The 13,128-nt window shown below is 55.5% G+C and overlaps 1 protein-coding gene across 3 annotated transcripts in view; it reads right to left on the bottom strand.

Annotated features, from left to right (window-relative positions):
• The window catches only part of LOC144120935 (uncharacterized), a 195,343-nt gene that overhangs the window by 160,831 nt on the left and 21,384 nt on the right, over positions 1-13,128 (bottom strand). The window lies entirely within an intron of this gene.

Genomic DNA, 13,128 nt, shown 5'->3' with positions numbered 1-13,128 from the left:
GTGACGTCAGCTTTCGCTAACACAAGTTCTAAAGGCGGATTAACACTGGCCAGTCGCAAACGTAGCACGACCGATTTCGGGCAATTATTTACCGTTACCAGAGCACTAGGAAAGCGTAGCAAATTGATTTAAACCTGTCGCGCGACCTCCGCGACTCGCCACTGTGAGTTCGCCTGTTCACTCCGTTACCAGAGGCGGCTGGCGAGCCTGACCACGTCTTCTTTCTTGGGACCGGTGCGTACGGGGACCTGTGCTTCTGGGAAGGCGTAGAAAATGCTATAATACATCAGCTGCTGCTTCTCCTTATTGCGCTAGGCAATGCGCTCACAGAGCCTCGTTGCTTTCGCTCCTTGACACACCATGCGCCGCCAGGGCGCAAATTCTTCGGCCTTAACGACGCATTAGGCCTCCTTCTCACCTTCGCGTGCAGCTTCCACTTAAGTGCGAGACAAGACTCAGGAGTGCATAACGGGCGGTGTGACAGCAGAAGCGTCGATTTCGTAGGTCTGCTGCATTAAAAAGAACTCCAGTGTTTTTTTCGTCTTCAGACTACATTGACAATAACAGACGGACTTTAAACAAAGAAGAATAAGGACGATACAGAGCTATTCTGTCGATGCCGGACACTAGCTTAAATTTCAATTCCATTCAACTCGTTTTATTTGGCATCAAGGCCAAAATCACGGTGCCAAGGCGCAGTATGCGTCTACTCCTATTACTCCCGAAGTCTCAGTCAACGCTTTTTTTTCCCTGTCCCCTATTCTCTCTCTCTCTCCCCCTTTCACACGCGGATAGCGGAAGCACCTCTAGCTCGCCACTCGGATCCCCACGGTCATGTCGAAACGAAGCAAAAAAGCTCCGCAAAACACACCGCTACGGGGCCCCAACGCCCGCAAAAAAAGCGGGTGCAAACCATCGGCCCGCTGCAGCCAACGAGACGCACCACTATACAGCGTGCACACAACCGGAGAGAGCAGGGCACACACCGTGCGGTAGCACACGCACGCCCCAGGCGCATAGGCCGCACACCGACAACACACGCACGCCGCACACACAGAGCGATCAGCCGCGCGTGCCCCAGAGCGATGCCGCGTGCGCGGCCGCCGCTCTACGCGCGCGCAGGCCGCCTCCGACGGGCGGCAGTCGGGTTCGTGTACGCCACCCGGAGCAAACAGCCCGGCGACCCTTTCAGCCGAGATAAGAGAAGCACTGCCGCCGACGTTTAGCCTCATTTGTTTCCCCTCCCTCTCCAAGGTTCACGTTCTTTTTTTTCTTCTTCTTTCTGGGCAGCGTTCCACGTACCCGCGTCGCCATCGAGCGACGAGTGTGTTTGCTCGGCTAGGTCACGCGCCCATGTCAGTGCCTGTGTGTGTGTGTTCGCCGGCCGTGCGTTCGTGCGCTGACCCGGCCACTACTACTGCTGCTGCTGCTGCCACTACGGCTCGCCGCGCAACGGGGTGCGGTGGCCCTCCATCTTCGCACCCCGCCCGCTGTTAGTTAGCTCCAGACCGGCAAGGTTCATCCCTTGCTCACCTCACGGGTGTGCACTCAACACAGCACTCGACGAGACACGCCCGCGCACACACACGGCGTTCCGCCAAGCCGCTACAACGCACGTATAAGCAGAACCATCGGCACGGAAACGAGCAACACCATTTACGTCCGGCGCCCTTTGTTTTTCGCACGTTTCGTACGTCACGTTTTACCGCCGCTCGGTCTATACAGCACCCCACCATGCGAGACAGACGTGCCGCCACCTGCACTTTCTGCACACGAACTCTCTCGCAGTTTATACTGTCATCTCTCCCGCTAACAACACAACCTGCCCCGAAAACGTGAGCTCACTACACACGACTCAACTGGCGCGAGTAAAAGATAAGCATTGTTACGGCTTTATATGCCCTGCTTCTCCAACACGCAACGGAGGGGTAGCGCGGTAAGCAGGCACTCACTGATGGGAAAGAAGAACGATTCGTCGAGGTCTCTTGACTGAATTTAGAGGAATTCCAGTCGACAGTATTTAAGACGGGAGCGTCATTGCGAACTCCGCGAGGTTTACCCTTGCGTGCGAAGGGACAGTGGCTCCGGCATGCTCAGATGTCGAGTTGGGCTCACCGATCGCTTGTGTCAGTGGGCGGACGGCAAAAAAAAAAAAGAAAGAAGGCCTTTCGCAGGCGCGCTAAATGCGGATTTTTCCCTTCAAAAGGGGGACAAAGAAAAGGAACGAAAAGGAAAAGACCCCCTTCCAGCCACTGTTGTTGGTCTATTATCATGAACCTGCTAGCATGAGTAGCAAGACAACGCAGGGAGTGCTGTGACAATGCAGGAAGAGGATTATCCCCGACAATGCGGGGAGAGGACTATCTGCTTCCATCTGCCGCTCCCTGCATTGTCAGGCTAAGAGGTTCATGAGAGAGAATCAGTCCACCGCGTTTGCTCCAACGGGGTCCTCTGACGGGGAAAATCCGCTTTTTTTTTTCTTGACTTGTATCCGACTTCGGTCATAAAATTTCGCTGAAGTGAGCTATTGACGTCGGCTCAAAGCCGGCAAAGAATAGCACGCGCTGTCTCCTTGCCGTTGGGCGCGGTATGCGCCATAGGAGAGTACTGTCGACGGCTGTTAACATGCTGGCGCGCGCATTTATGCACGGAACTTCGCCACACCACATAGCCAGAAGCCTCGGCGCGGAAAGGCTGTGTAGTGCCCTTTGTTTTAGCACGTTTGATACGTACCACCGCTCCGTCTACGCAGCCACCTCGCGAGATGGCCGAGACTTGAACCACCTGCGTTTCCTGTACACGAACTGTCTCCCGCAGTCTTCTATAAGGACCCTTTTCCGCAAACGACGATGCAACATGGCGCCGACAAAACATGCGTAGCTTTACAGCTTTATGTCGTGCGTCTGTTACCCCAAACAGAACGAACTGGCAGAGCGCGAACTCTCGACTAATGAATGGTGCGTACTGAAATCAAACACAGAGACAGTACTGCTGAACAGAGAGGGTTAGTTACAAATCAAACGAGCCAAATTAAAACGCACCACAGGTTTCAACGCGTGCCTAAACGAAAAGCAAGCAGGCCGCATTACACACACACAAAAGCAAGTCTGACTGAGCACTCGGCCGCGACTGCCGCCTAAACACGACGCTCTTGCTACTGCACCACTAAAACTCCGCCCAGCCCTATTTCCGCTTCCGCGAGTCAAGAGGACTTTCTGAGGGGCTGTAAAATGAATAAATGTGAGAGCAAAATATCCCGCGCATTCCTAGCGACGGACGCGATGGTGGCGGACTTCAGCATTCTTCGACGGGCGAGCGATCGAGCAAGATTCCGCTCTTCCCCCATCTTTTGCCGACTTGGGACTCGGCACTGCCCAATTTCGAGTTTATAGCAACTCTCCGGGCTTGCGCACGAGGCCCCTCTATTCGGAGGCTCTGGCTGGAAACAAAGCGTAGGCTGTCCACAGACCCGTACAAGCCATACACCGCTCGCCATATCGACCACAATCAAAAACAAGAAAAGCGAACAAGGGAAAACGGCCTAAACAGCGGCAGCGCGGTGAAAAATAGCCGCAGTATAGTATATACCGCGCACTAAAGGTTACGGGGCATCGCGGGAGGTGGAGAGAGCTGGGCGGAGAATAAACAAGGCGACCCGAGGGGACGGGACGGCGCAGAGCAGCAGCAAGTTCGGCACTCGCGGCGTGGAATCAGTATTCCGGTCGGCAACACTTCGCTCCCCGAGCGCCGCCGTGCCCGCGCTGCCAAATGGCGCCGCCCTGGCCCCGGAGAGACCGTTCTGCACACAGCCCTGGAAACCGGCGGCGGTGCAAGTGGGCACAGACACGCGCGCACAACACCAGGAGCACACAACCAAACGCAAACAGCAGTCACACACACGCACAAACATAAAAACAAGTACCCTCCGTGCCAAGCGGCAGCCCGGCGAGCAACGCCGATGGGTGCGTGTCGTCGGCGCAGTGCGCCATGCCGCCGGCGCCTCTCTCGTTCCCGGGCCGCACCGCGCGCACGCACGCGCGCCCGATTTCGGATTCTAAACCCGTCCTCTCTTCCTGCTCGACTTTGTTCGCGGCGCTCTCCGGCGGGTGCTCCTGGATTTTCCTCCGGTGTTCCGTTCGTTCCGCCCGACCCCTCCCACCGCGATCGCGAAACAAACAGCACTCAAGAGAGGGAGAAACCTCGCCCGACTGGAAGGTCCAAACCCCGACCTCACCCCCCCCCCCCCCCCCCTTACGTTGTGTCGCTCCTCCTTCCATTTCCTAGCCTAGCGACAAACTAAAACGCCGGCAGAAGACGACAGCCTGCGCGAACGCCAAAAGAGTGAGGAGGACCGGACGGTCCCGCGAAGAGCTACCGAGAGTAGGCAACAAAAAACGCAGAACAAGCCGAGAGGAACGCTCCAAACGCGGAAAGCTCGCGAAAAACGTAACACGCGGGTGGGGAGGTTGGGCGCATGCGCAGTTATAAACACTCTTCATTCCGAACAAGCTGGCAGCAAAACCAAGAAACTCGGGAAGGGGGGGGGGGGCGGTACGGCGGCTCGGTGCGCCTCTCATGCCGCTCACGTTCGCCAGTGCCCGTCCCGTTTCGCGCGCGATCCTCCCTTGCCGCCCCCTCGACGAGGCAGGAAGGAGACCGTTATGTATGTGTGCGCGCCAGCGAGCGCGAGCGGTACACGCCGTGCGCGGAATTCCTTCCCGCGAACCAGAAAGACGCGGTCGCGCTCTTGGTTTTGCTCTGCTAGCTTCCGCTGCCGAAGCGCCTCGCACAAGTTTCGTGATTTAGGGAGTCGACAACAAACTTGCAGAATAAATGAGCAGGCTGAAGAAATTGAGCGGAGAGGGAGCGACAAAGGGGGGAGAGGCTGGAGAGAACTGTCGATGAAGAGGTGTGAGAGGAGAGGCTAGAGAGAACTGTCGATGAAGAGGCGTGAGTGAAGAGGCTGGAAGGGAACTGTCGATGAAGAGGCGTGAGTGAAGAGGCTGGAAGGGAACTGTCGATGAAGAGGAGTGAGTGACGAGGCTGGAAGGGAACTGTCCATGAAGAGGAGTGAGTGACGAGGCTGGAGAGAACTGTCCATGAAGAGGTGTGACTGAGTGAGAAACGTTTACGTTTATTACATTGGGGGGGGGGGGGGGGGGGGGGGGGGGGGGGGGTTGAATGACTACAGGACATCGAATGAAGTAAGCCAACAGTCATCGCAACCAAGGAAAGCAAATGGCAATGCTTCTATTGATTCATCTCTTTTTTGTGTATGTGGTGTTGATCAATGGCAAATTAGGCGTGTATTTGTTTTACGGCTGAAAGATAATTGGTTAGAAAGCAGGGGTTAAAAAAACCACATGCCGCCAGTTGGATTCCAAAGAGGGTAGCGCGAGACCACAAGCGGCGACAGTCGCGAGAGAAAGCTCGATCTATATTGAGAACTCGAGGGAGCGTTTGCCTCGAGAGCTGGCGAGCAGAGGAGGAGAGGAGACAGCGGCTCGAAGCCGAGGAACTCCACGCCCGAGCGGCGTTCAAGCAAAATAAACGAGCAGCAGGCGGGTGCCAGACCACAGCGTATGTTTCTCGTCACAGCACAAAACGTTGCGCAAAGGGGGGAGGAGGAGGAGGTGCCAGCGTCTCCGGCGTCGAACGCCGCTGATTCGCTTAGCGCGCGAGCGCAGACAACGGGTTCCGTGGCATTGCAACCTTATCTACACTCCTGATTAATAATTCGAGGAGGTGTATTCTCGGATATTTTGTCTCTGCATTGTTTTGTCCTCCGCACCTTTTTTTTTTCTCATGGGCCTCTTTTTTTTTTCTTGCCTTTCATTCCGTCCGCTCCTAGCGTGCTTCTGCTGTCTTGCTTTCTTGTTTGTTTTTTAGTTCCTCTCATCTCCGGCACAGCTGTAAATGAGCCTTCACTTTCGCTTTATAGCATGTTGCACGCTCATCATCACGGCGTCAAATGCCATCGCTCCAATCCAGCGCTCCAATCCAACGCCGCCCACGTCTCCGCGTATTAGAAAGGCCGTCTCACGGCATTTCGTTTGGATATCCAGCATTACTTCAGCCGCCAAAACTATAATTCTTTCGTTCACGCCGGAGACGCGACTTGCTACTAAGAGCAGGAACCAACGACACCGCATGCGACAGCCCTTAAAAGGTGACATTTAAAAAACACAGCACCGCAAAAAAAAAAGGCGATCTAATGAAGCGCAAAGACAAGTCACGTTGAAATATGCAGTCTGCCTGTGGAGTGACCCAGCGAACCGAGCATGCGGTCGTTTTACGCGTGGAAGCTGCTGAACGCGACCACAGGAAGACGAGAAACGGGAGAAATGCAAGGGATCTCGGAGACAGAACCCCTCCCCCCGTCCCTACAGTCCTCAGGGATTCCTGGCGCACCCAAGTTCCAAGGAAATGAGGCGAGGAGCGGGAAGGTCGAGATGCGGTATCCGCGAATTAAAATTCCGCGGATATCCCCGGGGAAACTCTGGTGCGAGGAATGCCACCCAAAACTATGCGGCGCGTCCGCCGCGAAGAAATGGGCGGCCAGGAGGAGGATGTGATCCGAAGAGTGCTCTCACGAGACGCCCCGAAGGCTAGCGCGAGCGGCTGGCAGGCAGAAAGCCGCCGCAGGGAGAAAGGAAGGGTGGGGGAAGAGAACAGCGCGCGAAGCCAGAGCGATTTTGGCAAGGCGCCGCCAAGTACGCGCGCGTAAATTCCACCGTTATTGCTCCCTCGAGTGGAAGGGGGAGGCAGTCAGAGCGGGGCTCTGAAAAGGGGGGGGGGGGGGGGGGGCAGAAACGATGGGCGAAGGGGATTGCTCGAAGACACGCCGCGGAGCAGCTGTAAAAATAGACCGCCACCCTAATAACAAGAGCGAAGAACGAGCGCGACTTGTCCGCGTCTACCAAGCATCCTCCCCCCACCCCGTTCTATTCATCGCTCCTCGCAGAGCGGCAAAGCACGGGCAGACAGGGGCGAGGAGGCAGGAAAAGAAAAGGGAAAATTTAAAGGAACGCTCGGCTCGCCAGTAACGCGCAGCGAGCGTGTAAATAGCTTTTCCAACATATCCACACAACTAAGCTGGAAAGATAGAGAGGAAAAAGAGAAACCACAAGAACGAAATGCTAAGAAAGCCACGGCAATGAAAACGAGTGTTGAGGGAAAGCCGGTGGTCTGCAGGAGGTGGCGAATAAGCGTGCCCACCAGTGCGAAGGAAAAAAAAAAACTCTCGCAGCCGCGAAACGATGCGGGAGGAGACTGGGGGCCAAATAGCCGAGGCGCTGACATATTTATTACAGGGCGAGGAAAGAGGAGATAGGAGAGGAGGACGACGATGAGGAAGAGCCAGCAGAGCCGCCACGAGGGCCGGCCGACCAGAACAGCGTGTCGATTTTCCCGGGCGGCGCGTTTCATTGACTCATCCGCTCGCCGCCTCCTCGCCATCGAGCTCCATCAGGCCACTTCCGCATCAGCACCGCGAAGGTTCCGCATCCCTCGGCGAACGTATATAAACCGCGGTGAACGAGACGCACAGGACGAGAGAGGCAAGCGTGCAAAAAAAAAAAAGCCAGGAATTGACTCTCCCCCATTCTACCCCTCAGCCTCCCGGAGGAGCATAAAACGCGCCACGCGGCCAAGTCGCTGAAAGGGGAGACGATGACAACGCAACACGCTGTCTCGTCTCGCTGCAAGTATCGAGTCAAGGGCAATGGGTGCTCTCTTTCTCCCTCCCTCGAGAAAGAAATACAAGGCGCTCCCCAGTGGCAAGGGGGGCAGGAGAAGAGCAAGGCGAGAAACAATGGCGGCGCCCATGTTTCCTCTTTCTCGCGGCCGTGCCGACGACAAGCCGTGGAGGAGGGGGGTGGAGCAGCGGCAGGATGCTTGGCGGTCGGGCGCGATCCCGGGCGATAAATCACGCCCACCACCTCCTTCCCAACTGCAACAACGAGGGCACGCTCGCTGCCGAAGGCCGCCGCGAGATGCCAGGCGCGCCCCGTTCCTTTGCATCTTGCCGAGCGTCACTCTTCCTGCCCGAGGAAGGGGTGAAAAGAAAGAGTCGCGGCCTGCAACCAGACGGAACGGTTTTGCGCACGGGCTGCGTGAGAGAAACAGCAAAGAAAAAAAAAACGACAGAAGTGGAGACGTTGCTCGTCACCTGGAAGGAGAGACATTAATTACTGAAGTGGAGGAGGGGGGAGGGCAGGGGACAGCGCACAAGCCAGGAATACAAGAGGCCACAAAGTAACAGAATTCCCCTCGGCTCAAAGCAGACCAAGCCCGCGACACCGAAACTTGTAGCACACTTAAAGCGACCGCGTAAATGTGACCTGAAAAACCCTGCCGATGACTCAGATGCCCGTTTGGTCTCGCGAAACCACTCCCACTAGTAAGCCCTGCTACGGCTTGTGCGAACCCTCCCATCAGTAGCACACACACAAACGCGATTGCTGTGCCGCTTACTGTTCCCCTACCCACGCTAGGCAAACATGAATAAAGAGAAGAAAAATTTCGAAAGCGAAGGGCGGGAGAAGTAAGAAACGAAGTACTCGCGGAGCCATGCGCTAAAGAAGCAGTTCTACGCCGCTCCTCAAAACAGCTCTCACTAGTGTCCACAATACGTGGACCAAGGCCAACGAGCGAAAAAAAAAAGCAAGAAGAGGAACAAACAGCACAGTAAACAAGCCGCGGCCAGTTTCAGCGAGTAAGTAAACGGCGCATGACTCAGCCTCACCAAACTCCAACATTCAGAAGCCACCTAGAGAGAGAGAGAGCGGCGAGCGCGAACCACCCGGAAAAACATCGCGCGGTTAAATTTAGGTTTAAAACGCGAGGGGGCACACAGGAGCGAGTCGCCTCCGCCGCGGCGCGATTCCACGAAGGGGCGCTTTTTTACGCTCGGAAACAGGAGTTTCCTGTTTGCGCTTCGCTGGAACAGCCAGGAGCGCCGTTAACGGAGCATCGCCCGTAACACGTGGCATGCACGCTCCGCGAAAGCAAGCGGCGTAGACAGCGCGAATAAAATAGGAAAAATAAATAGCTGAGCCAAGCCACAACGCGGCGATACATGCCACTGTCGAGGCTAAAAAACCTATTTGGAGTATCCTGAGCAAGTTTACAAAAGCGGTCTGATGGAAGAGCGGATTTATGCTTCCATCTTGAAGCACCGGTGGTCGGCCCGTTTGAATCATGTATTTCTTGGACTATTTAGGTAAGAAAAAAAAAGTGCTGGTCAGCACTGTTCTCCTGTGTAAAATTTCTCGCTTGGGGAAGGGAGGTGACAATCACCAGCGCCCGCCCCTTCCCCCCCCCCCCCCCCACCCTCTTTCTTTTTAAAAATCTGCCCCAGATCTGATGTGGGCGAAGATTCTGGAGGAGGCCGCCCAACACGATACATTTCCTCAAATCTATTTGCACAAAAATGCCCGTCAATCGCTTTTGCCCCTAAGAAAAGCATATGAGCCCGACAGTTTCCCATGGAAAGTTTGATTTGGTGGGGAGGCAGTCAATATTGTTCTTTCTCGCTATCGCTCCGCTCTGTATTCCCTACCCTCACCCGGTCCCTTTTACTTCCGCCGGCAGCAGCTAGGGTGCTTAAGATATCAGACAGCAACTGCGGTGGCCGCCAACATCTTTTACTTCCTTTTTGTGATAAACCACTACTGCTATTCACGCAGCTCACTTCCCGGTCCATCTTGTTTTACTTATTTTCTTTCCCTCTTTTGGAAACCAGCCATTATTTTTAACCAGACACGTCTCCAGCAGATGGCGAGGCTTATTTAACCCGGGAACCACACTGTTTCCGGCAAATCTCCCCATTTAACAGTTTGAAGCTCCGCTATCAAGCGACTCCAATTCGTTGCTGAAACGCCGTAGATAACGTATGTATAGCGCCGCTCGGGAACCCCTCTCGAGTGTTTCAGCACTCAACGCGCCGATATCGGCCGCGTGACGATTGCGCCCCTTGACCAGCCTCAGCGCGGATAAAATGTTGTCGCTGAGCGGTTCCTTTGTCCAGATACAAAAAAAAAAAAGGAAACACGCAACACACCCTCCACCGGCATACACTGAGCGACACAGCCCACCACATTATTTTATCAAGGGAAAGAGGGAACACGTGCTGAGAGAAGTGATGGGTTTCAATGGCTAACGAGCACAAAAAGGCCTCCCCATCTGAGTCACGCATTCCTGCTCTGCGCACGCCAGAGTCGCTGGCCGCTTTACGCTACGCCACACAACCTTGGGAAGCAAACTCTCGGCCCACACAGCTCTATATTTAGAGCGGGAAAAAAAAACGCTAAATAAAGGTCCTTCTTCTCACGGATGCGAGCCAAGTCAGGCGCGTTCAAAAAGAGCGCGACAAAATGAGTAAGTGCGGGGAATGAAGCGACGCGATGACCGAGCATGTGGACGTGCTCCTTTATTCAAACACCTGCTGCTGCAGCAGCAGCTGCGAAAGGGCGAGGCTGCGGGAGAGGCGCGTTGTGACACCCGCTTGACACGACCACAAACAGCGGCACCCCCCTCTGACAAGAGGTCATTCTCGAGCAAATGGCATCTGCCCCAGCGACAAAAGAATTGCGACATTCAAGCGCGACAGGGGTAGCGGAGAGAGACGAGGCTCGGTGGAATGCGCGTCGACAGAGGCTGCAGCCGGTGTCGAGACCTCGCCCGGCTGCTCTCGACGCAGTAAAGGAAGGGGGTCAGACACGAAGCAAGGCGCAGGCACCCTCGTAACCGATTGCACCGACGCTGCAAATACGGGAAAGCACTTATCCGGTACCGCCTTTAGGCGGCAGAAAGCAAAATGTCCGAATGTGCTTCACTATGGCGGATGACTCAGTTCGTTTAGCATTACACAGGGCTCGAAATGTTTACAACTCTTACCGGAGAAAACTGCGTTGGAAACTAGCGTAACCTTTCCTTCGTGGCATGTTTCGAACGCTGCGACATCTAACCAGCAGACAGTCCTCTGAGGAAACGTAGTTCGGTAAACTGGCGTTCTACAGCAGCAGTGAGTGTTGAACGAACACTAGGTGCAGACTGCGTGCAAAGAAACTTTCTCAAGTGCTGATCACATAACATTCTTACCCACCACCCCTCTCCACAGGAACCAACACATACAAGTGTGTGTGTGTGTGGGGGGGGGGGGGGGGAAATCAGAGGGGGGCACACGAAGAGACGAGTAGTACCCAAGGGTGCGTAAACCTGTCACTCAGACAACAGAGGAGGAGGAAGCCACAGGCCACGCGAGGGTACGACGACGGGGGGGGGGGGGGGGGGGGGGGGGGGGGGGGGGGGGGGGGGGGGGCAACGCAAAACGTCAGCAACAGGGGCAGCAGCTAGCAAGCCGAGCAAGTGAAAGCAAAGCCAAGTATGAGCAGCGGTCGATTACCGCAAGGATGAACAAGCAGCCAATTCCAAGGTTCTATCACCGCCAAACCGGTCTCACCCAGAAACGTGCGGTGACCCAGCACAGAGAGAGAGAGAGACAGGGGGGGATGTTCAGCGAATGGATGCTGGCAGTGCTGCACTTGTTCGCCGTCGGCACCAAATGGCCGGCCTCGGTGGTGCTTGGGTCTCGGACAGCCAACGGTTACGGCTCACTTTCATAGGGAGTTGTGCCTAGTCGCGCGTGCGAATGTTTCCCGGCGAGCAGTGTTGCCGGGCGTAAATACAGGTGACGCAGACGGCGACGAAAAAGAGCGAACGACGACAGTGCAGAGTGCTCCTGGTTAAGGGCCCGCCGTGTAACTCCTTGGATGAGGCAACGAGAAAAAGCAGCGAACCTACAAAAGGAAACGCGACGAATGGCCCTTTCTGCTGCGCATGCTCGCCACGCCATTTATATCATTACGGGACACTACCAACAGTCCGATGCATTAAGGGAGTCTGAAGCTAGCTGGCTTGAGGCACAAAACTAGAACAAGGCTCGACGATGCAATTCAAAGAAAATTAATAAAAAGCTGTAGTAAAAGAGGACGCAGTACTGTGCTACATCATGTTACTGCAGGCTCGTCAAAAAAAAAGAGGTGGGGGGGGGGGGGGGAGGGGGTAAGCAGGAATGAAACGCAGCTGCACGCATTTATCCTCTCTTACGGGCCACATATCACAGTCGGCAGCTGTTGCTGCGCTGTAACGCTTCACGCACACAGCACCGCAGAGACATCCGTTGCGGCTGAAAAGAGGGAATCCGAAAAGCAAGCCAGACCCGCCACCGACAACTCGCCGAGCAGCAGCAGCCCGCTCCCACGAACGGCCATACGAGCGGTCTATCCAAGTGACACCACTTTTACCCCGGCCGAGCTACTGCGCACATTGAGACATCGCCAAGCCGTCATGCAGCTTTTGTTATCGCGCACTCGAGATGCGAGGACGGAGGTCGGCTCGTCCGCAGATTAAAAAGAGAAGAAAGGCAAATTAAAGAGCGCCCCGCCGCGATTACTCCAAAAAGCGACACGACCCTTATCTCAGGTTTGCAGAGACTCTCTAATGGATACGCGACCTTTCTAGGTCGAGCGCGGCGGTAAAAAAAGAAAGAAAAAACTGCGTGCGATAGGCAGGCGGAAAGAACAGCCGGAAAGGAAAAAAAAGGGCGATATCCCGGGAACCGCTCCCACGCTACGCAGCCGCTATACAGCAGCTCCTGCCATACGCGGGCCCTTCTCGAGAGACGAGCGTGTGCGGTGTGTGTATGAACGGCTCCCTTCCAGAAATAACCGGGACGGCCAGTCAGCGCGATGAATAACAGGCAACCAGAGTGAACGGAACGCGTGCAAGGAGCTGAACGGAGAGAGAGAAAGAGAGAGAGAGTTTTGCGGTGCCGACTGTTGCGGAGGAGAAGGAGGAGGATAAACCGGTCACGCGTGTCGCGCACGACAATCGAGGCGCAGGCGTGAAAAGCGCCAGCAGCCATCGCCGGGGCGAAACGGCGTGAGGGCGCGCGACGCTCCGCTGGAGCGACCCGCTGGCGGCTGGCAACGCCACGGGGAAGAACACCGACGTCGTCGTCCGACGTCGGCATTTCTTTCCTATGCCTTTTTTTTTTATCACTATAGCTTCCTTCCCTTGGCAAGGTCGTCGCTGTGCGCCTGCTAAGATTCCACGGGAGCGGCC

This window comes from Amblyomma americanum, chromosome 2 (assembly GCF_052857255.1).
Source record: "Amblyomma americanum isolate KBUSLIRL-KWMA chromosome 2, ASM5285725v1, whole genome shotgun sequence".
Lineage (NCBI taxonomy): Eukaryota > Metazoa > Arthropoda > Arachnida > Ixodida > Ixodidae > Amblyomma > Amblyomma americanum.
The sequence above is the reverse complement of the archived record's forward strand: the minus strand, read 5'-3'. Positions and strand labels throughout refer to the sequence as shown.